Genomic DNA, 9275 nt, shown 5'->3' with positions numbered 1-9275 from the left:
CCATCACATTCTCTAGGATATTGTTGTGTTATAAGGAAATAATTATAAGGATTATTTTTATTATATGGTGTGTTATCATTCTTAGGCTGTTTTTTTTACGGTGGCCCATTGAGGCAAGTACCGCAACATTTGAAAAGCAAACGTAAGCTCACAACAAAACGAAAAAGCCACAACAAAACAAAATAACACCACAACAAAACGAAATAAAGCCACAACAAAACAAAATAACACCACAACAAAACGAAATAAAGCCACAACAAAACGAAATAAAGCCACAACAAAACGAAATAAAGCCACAACACAACGGAAACAAGCCACAACGCACCTCTCCTAGTGGTGTGGTTTGGCTACCTGTCTTTCTAATGTTGCATAAAGTATCCTATTTAAATCTTGTAAAAATATGTAATGGGAAAGAAAGATGCAAGAGGACATCAGAGAATAAGGACTTTTATTATGAAAGAGAGAATTGCGGCCGGGTAGGAAGCGAATTAGTCTTAGCCTCAGACGTCACGCCCACAGACTGTTTTCTGAAAACAATAGGTTACTTTCGTAACCCCGGTTCTCTGAAACATCGAGTGGAGAGATCCACCTATGGGAAGGGCATCCGTACCTGACCTCTACAGAAGCATCCAATTGCACCAAGTCTGGCTAGACAGACAGAAGCGCGCAGCCAATGCCAGGTAAGACCACACCCTCTTACCTGCTGGCATATAAGGCCAATGTGCGCTGCTCCTCCTCAGTAAGTGTATTCGCTTCTCGTGCGGCAAGCGGGGCCAAGCTGGTGGATCTCTCCACTCGATGTTTCAGAGAACCGGGGTTACGAAAGTAACCTATTGTTCTCTTTCATCATCTCGTGTTCGAGATCCACCTATGGGAGAGACATGGACAGCTCCCCGATTGCCCAACACAGGGGGGGGGGGGGTGCCCGACACGTCCCATAAAAATGTGCCCCACGCACACACACAAGTGGCTGTGGTGCGCATGCAAGGCAGAAATTATGTAAAAAGCACACCCTGTAGAAACACATAAATGCAAAAACAAAGTAGGGCAGAGATGTGAATGCATGCTTGGTAACATGAACGAGCTCAAAAACCCATATGCGCTTGTTTCTACTATAAAGACAACAGTAGGAAAAAGGTGTGCAGCAGTGAAGGGCTATGATGACCCTACACCCAAAACGGAATGTGCTACTGAGGTTTTAGTAACATCCAACCCATAATAACGCACGAATGTGTGGGGAGAAGCCCAGCTCGCAGCAGAACATATGTCCTGCAGTGACACTCCCCTAAACAAAGCCCAAGAGGTGGCCACGCCCCTCGTAGAATGAGCTCTGATATTCCCAGGTGGTTGCACTCCCTTCGATTCGTATGCCAAGGCAATCGCGTCCACAAGCTAATGTGAAAGACGTTGCTTAGATACGGGATTCCCTCTGTGAGGAGGCGTCCATGAGATAAAGAGTTGGTCACTCTTCCGGAAAACTCTAGTCCTGTCGATATACGTCTGTAATGCACGAACAGGACATAGAGCATTAAGCCTCTGATCCTCCGCAGAGGAAAAAGGTGGAGGGTGAAAAGCGGACAGCTCCAGCACCTCCGATGTGAACGCAGGGAAGCACTTAGGCATAAATGCCGGGTTAGGTTTCAGAAAAACCTTTTCTCCATTCAGAGAGAATTTAGTGCATGAAGGGTGTACAGAAAATGCATGCAGTTCGCTAACACGTTTTGCTGATGTTAGAGCCAAGAGCAGAGCTACCTTAAAAGACAGCAGCTTTAAGGAAATAACACCCAAGGGCTCAAAGGGGTATTGAGACAGGGCGTCCAGCACCATGGAGAGGTCCCATTCAGGGACAGACTTCCTGATGACTGGCAAAGAGCGACGGGCACCCTTCATAAATCTGCAGATTAAAGGATGCTGCCCGACAGTAGAGCCATCAAAGCCTACGTGACAAGCAGAAATAGCTGCCAGGTAAACCTTAATTGTGGAAAAAGACCTGCCTTTATCCATAAGGTTTTGTAAGAAACGCAAAATCTCAGGGACCGAGCACTGATAAGATATGAGATCGTGCTCATTACACCACCCTTTCAAACACTTGCCACTTACAACCATATAAGGACCGCGTAGAAACGGCTCTGGCATTTTGAATAGTAGCAATTACGCCCGGGTGTAATCCCAGCACGTTTAAGTTTGTCCTCTCATGGGCCAAACCCAGAGAGCCACCCTGTCCGGGTGTGGGTGATAAATTTCTCAGTTCGCTTGAGACAACAGGTCTGTGCGGAGGGGGAGGGGCCACGGCCGGGCATATAGCAGAGGAATTATTTCTGCCAACCACTGAGATTTGGGCCATCTGGGTGCCACCAGAAGGAGAGACAAGCCTCTCTCTCTCACTCTGGACAGTGTGGGAATTATAAGGCACAGAGGGGGGAAAGCGTACAGCAACACTTCGGGCCATGGGTGGGCCAGTGCATCCACCCCGAGGGGTGCGTCCGAGTCCTTTAGCGAGAAGAAGATAGGACAATGGGCATTTTCGCGCGAGGCGAACAGATCTACGGTTGCCTGTCCGAATCGCCTCCATATCGCACACACCACTTGCGGGTGGAGACGCCAGTCCCCGTAAAGAGGGTTTCCCCTTGACAGAAGGTCCGCGCCCCTGTTCAGAATGCCCGGAACATGAGTCGCGCGTAACGACAGAAAACCCCCCTTGATCCACACTAACAGCTTGTGAGCTAGATTGTGGAGTTTCGATGAGCGCATACAGCCCTGGCGATTGATGTATGCCACAGCTGTAGTATTGTCGCAGCGAACGAGCACGTGATGCCCCTGCAGACGCGGCAGAAAATGATTCAGAGCTTTCCATATGGTAAGGAGCTCCAAATAATTTATGTGCGCTGAACGGAGACCGCCTGGCCACAGCCCGTTCACCGTTCTGCCCTCCTGGGTTGCACCCCACCCCGTTAGGGAGGCATCTGTCGTCACGACTTTTCGCAGCATGACTGTTCCCAAGGGTGTCCCCTGTGCGTAAAAGTCTGCGTTCCTCCAGCAGCGCAGAGCTGCCGAACAGGTGCGCGTCACTGTGACACCGCGACAGAGATCGCGTAACGGGCTGAAATGTAGTGACAAAACCCATTTCATGAATGGTCTCATTCTCAGGAGACCCAGGGGCAAAACCTGAATAGCTGAGGCCATAAGACCCTGTAATCTGAGGCATGAACGATACTGCACTCTCTCCCCCTCTCTAAACTGTGACACACAATTCATTAAAAAGCGGACGCGCTCCTGAGAAAGATGCGCTCGCATGGAGACCGAGTTCAGTTCCAACCCCAGAAAAATCACACTCCTACTGGGTGGGAAATTGCTTTTGTTCACATTCACCCAGGGACGTGATATGAGAGAGCACACGGTGGGTTTCCCACAGCACTTTCTCTTTCGACTCGGCTATGATGAGCCAATCGTCTATGTATGTCAAAATCTGTAGACCTGACATTCTTAGAGGGGCGAGAGCCGCCTCCGTGCACAGACAGAACGTCCGAGGGCTGAGGGAGAGACCGAAAGGAAGAACTGTGAATTCGTAACATATGTTCTGATATGCGAAACGCAGAAACTTCCTGTGAGGCGGATAAATGCTTATGTGGAAAAAAGCATCCTTCAGATCGACCGAGGTGAACCAGTCGTTCTGTTTTATTGCTCGGGCCAGAGAACCGTGGGTTAACATTCTGAAATTGTATTTCCTTAAATGTTTGTTCAACAATCGGAGGTCTAAGATAGGGCGGAGGGAACTGTCCTTCTTTGGAACCAGGAAATAACAAGAATAAAACCCCTAATTTATCAGATCGGGGGCACCACCTGAATCGCTCCCTTTATTAGGAGAGAGGAGATTTCCTCTGTCAGAATGTGAGCGGAATTCTCCTCTGTGTGAGAGAAGAGAGTACCGCTGAAAAGCGGGGGTTTTCTCACAAACTGTAGTCTGTAGCCCTGCGTGATTGTTCTCATGACCCAATGAGTCTCTACCAGCGCCGGGGACGCGCAGCTCAACTGGTGAGCGGCCGGTTGACTCATTTGTGATGCAATGGCGCCATCTAGCGGACAACCAGGGGGCGACATGCGTGGGTTCAGAGAGAGATTTTCTCTCTGTAGAGAGATGTCCTCTCTCTGAAACGAATTCATTTGATTCGTTTGTTTTATTGTGTTTATCGTATTTTTTGTGTGTTTTGTGTTGGGGAACACTTGGGCCGAAGCCTTTATTTGTTGGGTGAGGCAGGGGTGGGCAATAAACCGGTATGATAGTAATTACCGGTATTGTGTCACGCCATGATATGGATTTTGCAAAACCGTTGATACCGGCGTTAAGTTACATATTTTAAATTCTATTTTTGCACTTATCAGGGTTCTCGCGGGGTGTTACAAAAAATTAACCTTCAGAAAGTTATATCTATGGCCTTAAAACGCCCAGATCTTCATCCTAGGACTTAAATTTAACTTTATGAATGTTATTTTTTCAAGACCCCGCGGGAGTTTACCCAAGTCTTAAAAGTCATATCTACGTTGCCGAGATGCGCTGTCCACAGAAACACAAAACAAAAAGCTCCGATCGCACTTCAATCTATTTTTAATCATCATTTTTTTTAAGAGGATGAACATAATAGTGCACGCAAATCCTGCCAAATTCTATATTTCAGGTGTTGTGATCTGTATACAGCGAGTTTGGCGAGAAACAAGCCCGTGGCTAACCTAAGCATTACCAGGTTCTGAAACATAACAGGACCCAGAAGCGAACAAAATCAACACTGCTTTATTGAAAATCAACTTAAACAGTCGGCTGTCGAGTCCCAAGACACCAACAGCGCGTCAACAGTGTTATACATTTAGGAGTTTTTTTACCTCACGGCTTCAAAGTCGTTTAACGGTGTTACTCCCTTTTTACTCAGATCTGCTCTCTCTACTGCGCCCTGCACGCGCTCGAGGACGGAAAGCAAGAAATTACCGTAATAACCCATAATTTGCCAAAAAGTGCAAAGTATCTTCTTTTAGGAACCATTCCTTTTTTTTTTGATAGCGCAAATGGTCGAGGAGTTACGGTTAAATTAATAGCGCTTTCAGAGTGCTTTAGCGGATAACGCAAGCAACGTACCAAACACATTAAAAACAGCCTTTATGGTAAATTTCGTTTTCTTAATGCAGATTTATTAATTAGAGAGGCTATTAAACAATACATAGTGCATATTTACGCATAAAAACGTATGAGTGGAGTGTTTTTGGTAATGTGAATCTGCTGGTTAATTAAATTAAATGCAATAAATACATTTATTAATATAACTAACTTGTATTAATAAACTGCATTCATTAATGCGTTCAGGGATTAATAATAATTTAAAGTGAGATGGCATCTCCCATCAGATGTTCATATTAACAACAAAAAGAAAATCTTGTTATTTGTTTATAAATCAAACAGACACAAGATATACACAGCACACAGCGTTAAAGTTGTTGGATGTAGCGTAAAACATTGTAATAAGGAACATAGCCTACCAGCAAATGACCATACTAATTTCCATACTTTCATACTTCCCATATTAGTGACAATATGCATAAGAAGATGAGTGCACCCATCCACACAATGGCGCTTTGAAAGGAAAAAATGGGAAAAGATAAAAAATCATGTCTATGTCCAATCCCTCACTTATTAGTAACATAAGGTTAAAAATACAATTTTTGTCCTTTTGTCACACTACAGTGTGACTCCAAAATGTTTTATCTTATATGGCAACATACCGTAATACCGTTATACCGGCTGAAGAGTGAAAAATACCTTGATATGAATTTTTGCTCATACCGCCCACCCCTAGGTGAGGGGAACAATGTTTGTGCTCATTGTACATTTCCTCACAACTGACCCCCTGAACGTGGGGGGAGAACACATGTCCACCGAACACACGGGCTGGGCAGCCTTTTGAGGGGGGTGGTCGACCCCATTGTGAGAAACCTCTGTCTCTTGGACGGAAGCTCTGGGGTTAAAAGAGAGTCCGCTGGGCTTGTGGCCCGTGAACAAGGACCCCACACGGACGACCATCAGGCCGGCCGCTTGCATTTCGGGATGTTAGGGGTCGGGTTAGGGGGTTTCCCTGCCGCAGCAGGAGGCGGTTTTCCCCAGGGTTTAGCAGGTGGTGGGTTACCTTGCCATGGGGGGGGTTTGTTGCGGGGTCTTTCCTTACTGTGATGCGGGTTCTGACCCGTAGCAGGGGGGTTAGAGAAACGAGCAGGGGGCACCTGACGTGTGTTTGCCTTCCTGGGAAGGCAGAGCTTGAAAGCTTCGTCCTCCTTCTTTTTGTGATCACACCGTTGCTGCATCAAAGCCACGGCGGGCCGAAAAGGGCCTGGCCAGGCTCAACCGGCGCACCAGCGATCCGCCTCTTCTCACTGTCGGGAAGGCCCGACGGGTTGAGCCAAAGCGCACACTCCCCTGCCACGGATAGCGCCATAGAACGCCCGCAAGCCTGGACGGCCTGTCGAGCGTTACGGAGAACAAGGTCGTTAACTGTGAGAATCTCCTTCCATAAGGTCGGCGAGTGAGTCCCCTTGTACAGCTGGGCCCCCAAGTCATCCCGATTTTCCGCCTGGTAGGCGGAAAGGAGAGAGGAAACGTTGAAGGTCCTTACCGCCAGGGCTGAGGACTTATAAGAGGCCTGCAGAACCGACACAGAAAAACTGTCAATTTTATTCGGCAAGACCGGCTTTGGTGGAGCGAGCAGCCCACCCTGGACGGGGTTGAGGTGTCTGGCGATCGAAGGCTCGAGACCGTGTTTCAGGTCCAGCGGGTCGTTCCAATAGTGCTTCATGTGTTTTGCCCACGCAGGAAGAACGGGAAAAAGTTGGGCCGGGAGGGGGTCCCAGCTATTTTCATAAATGTCCCTCTCTTGGTCGGTGGCGCTCTGTGGAGCCGGCCACTCGATTTTGAGCCGTGCGGCCGCGCGCTCACACACCTCGAGGAGAATGGACTGGGGTAAAGCCGCGGTGGGATTAACCTGGGAAGCACAAGAGGGCGGGATGGCCTCCTCGTCCTCTGAGGTCCCAAGAAGGTCCGCGTCGTCAGCGTCACAGGAACCGGCCGGTTCGCCTGCTAACACAGCAATTTCCCGGAAGATGTCCTCTTCTGGGAAAGCAGGATTGGGCATGTCGGCCCAGCTGAGGGAGGACGCGCCTTTGGATGTTTCCGGTGGTGCGTCCGCTTCACCAAGCCCCTCATCCAAACCAGAAAGGCCATCGTCTCCACACTGGGTCGCAGCAACTTTAAGACGGCGCCGCAGCAGCTTTTTCGGCAGTGAAAGGCAATGGCTGCAATTCTCGGGGTTAAGCAGAGCTTCATCTGCATGCTTGAGGCCCAAGCAAACCACGCAGAACTCGTGAGAATCTTTCGCGGCGATTAAAGCTCCACACGCGGCCGGGCAGGCCCGTGATGAAGACTTCCCGGGAGTAGCGGAAGCTTTCGAAAGCGACATTCCAGCGAAAAATACGGAGAAATTCGTGGCGGGCAGCCGTGGATGAGGGGAAGAAAAGGAAGCACGAGCGTGGGCGGCTCGAAGATGCACGAAGAAATAGACACAGATAACCTGGCTGGAATAACAACTGACACGTCAGGCGGAGGCTGATCTGACGATAATTCCTCCTGAAGACACACAGTGAACAGTGAAAAACCAGCCGAACTGTATCCGTGTAGAGATTGCGAGAAGCGAATGTCAACTGAGGAGGAGCAGCGCGCATTGGCCTTATATGCCAGCAGGTAAGAGGGTGTGGTCTTACCTGGCGTTGGCTGCGCGCTTCTGTCTGTCTAGCCAGACTTGGTGCAATTGGATGCTTCTGTATAGGTCAGGTACGGATGCCCTTCCCATAGGTGGATCTCGAACACGAGATGATGAAAGAGAACCCTGTGAGAATGTCAAAGTCATCTTTGATTGGTTGAAATAAACCGGATTTCCAGGAGACACAAGTGTCGCAATTAGTTTCGGTCCCTGGAAAACAAAGCTCTGACGTTCCATTGAGGAAGAGAATCAGTCGTGTTCACGTGGATAATAATGACCAGTTATCATGATCAGCTAAACATTGGATTCTCAAAAATACACAAAGTATGCAGCATAGACTCTCTTAAAGACGTCCAAGAGCTTTGCTTGAGGCAGTTAGTGGAGTCAAAATGTTCAGTTCTCCTGAATTGCTTGTATGGAGAGATATGCTTCAAACAGATGTTTAACAGGAGCACTGTTAGAAATTACCAGCATTTTACAATAATTAACAGTATTATTTTACCGTAACTTGTTGTAATTAAGTTTTCCTGTAATATCCCAATGAACACCTGTGAAAAGTATAGTATCCTAGTACAGCATTTAACTCTTATTTTAGTAAAATCTTGCAATCTAAAACCTGCTGTTATATCACAAAAAGGTCTGTAATATCACAGCAACACAGTGAAAAAAATTAAGCATTTCACAGCATTAAACTGTATGATTACAGTGAAATATTGTATTGAAATATGCCCTGAGAAGTCACATGACACAATCGAACTGTTTTGAACCAAAAAACATAGACGTAGTGTCCATGAGGTCACCCATAGACTCCTTGAGCGGTTTTGAAGCTCAAAAGCTGTTTCCCAATTCAAGGGCTGCAACCTTCTAAGCATGTGACCTTAAAAGGTGAGCACTCGGTCTTTCAAGGTGGCAGCCTCAGAAGTTCGTGAAGAGAACTGAAATGAGACGGTTTAAACTTCGCCATAATTTGCGTCACCTGCTGCACGCGCCCACCGCACCTGTCAGCAGGACACACCGGAGACGTGTCTGACTTATTAAAATAAATATGGAATCAGAAAAAGATACATTTATTTTAGAAAATATGTCACGTCACGTTGATGTAGATTAAACTTTTCAACAGTATATCAAATTAATCAACCTTAGAAATATACGCAACACAAACAGAATAATATTAACACAAAACAAAACTTATACTACTAAAACAGTGACAAGAAAAATGTTTTCTGATAAATACGCACTTTTATTTAAGTTTTTAAATGTTTCTTTTAGTTTTAATATTTTATTTCAAGTCTAACTTTCATTTTACAATGCAGGGACTGTAACAAGAGATATGCTAGTTATAAATACAGTAATCATTACTTTATTTAGGCAGAATAAGTTCGTTGTGGTTTTCAAGCTCGTTAACGTTAGCGGTCTTCCACCGATAGTATTATACTATGACGAGACATAACTTAGCAATAATGTCACACTGCAAATTGTAAAACA

At 46.7% G+C, this 9275-nt stretch overlaps 1 pseudogene; it reads right to left on the bottom strand.

Moving 5' to 3' along the window:
• Nucleotides 1-1155: 1155 nt before the first annotated feature.
• Nucleotides 1156-3205, bottom strand: LOC141365422 (uncharacterized; annotated as a pseudogene).
• Between the last annotated feature and the right edge of the window lie 6070 nt (nucleotides 3206-9275).

This window comes from Misgurnus anguillicaudatus, chromosome 7, assembly GCF_027580225.2.
Source record: "Misgurnus anguillicaudatus chromosome 7, ASM2758022v2, whole genome shotgun sequence".
Classification (NCBI taxonomy): domain Eukaryota; kingdom Metazoa; phylum Chordata; class Actinopteri; order Cypriniformes; family Cobitidae; genus Misgurnus; species Misgurnus anguillicaudatus.
This window is presented reverse-complemented; position numbering and strand designations above follow the sequence as displayed.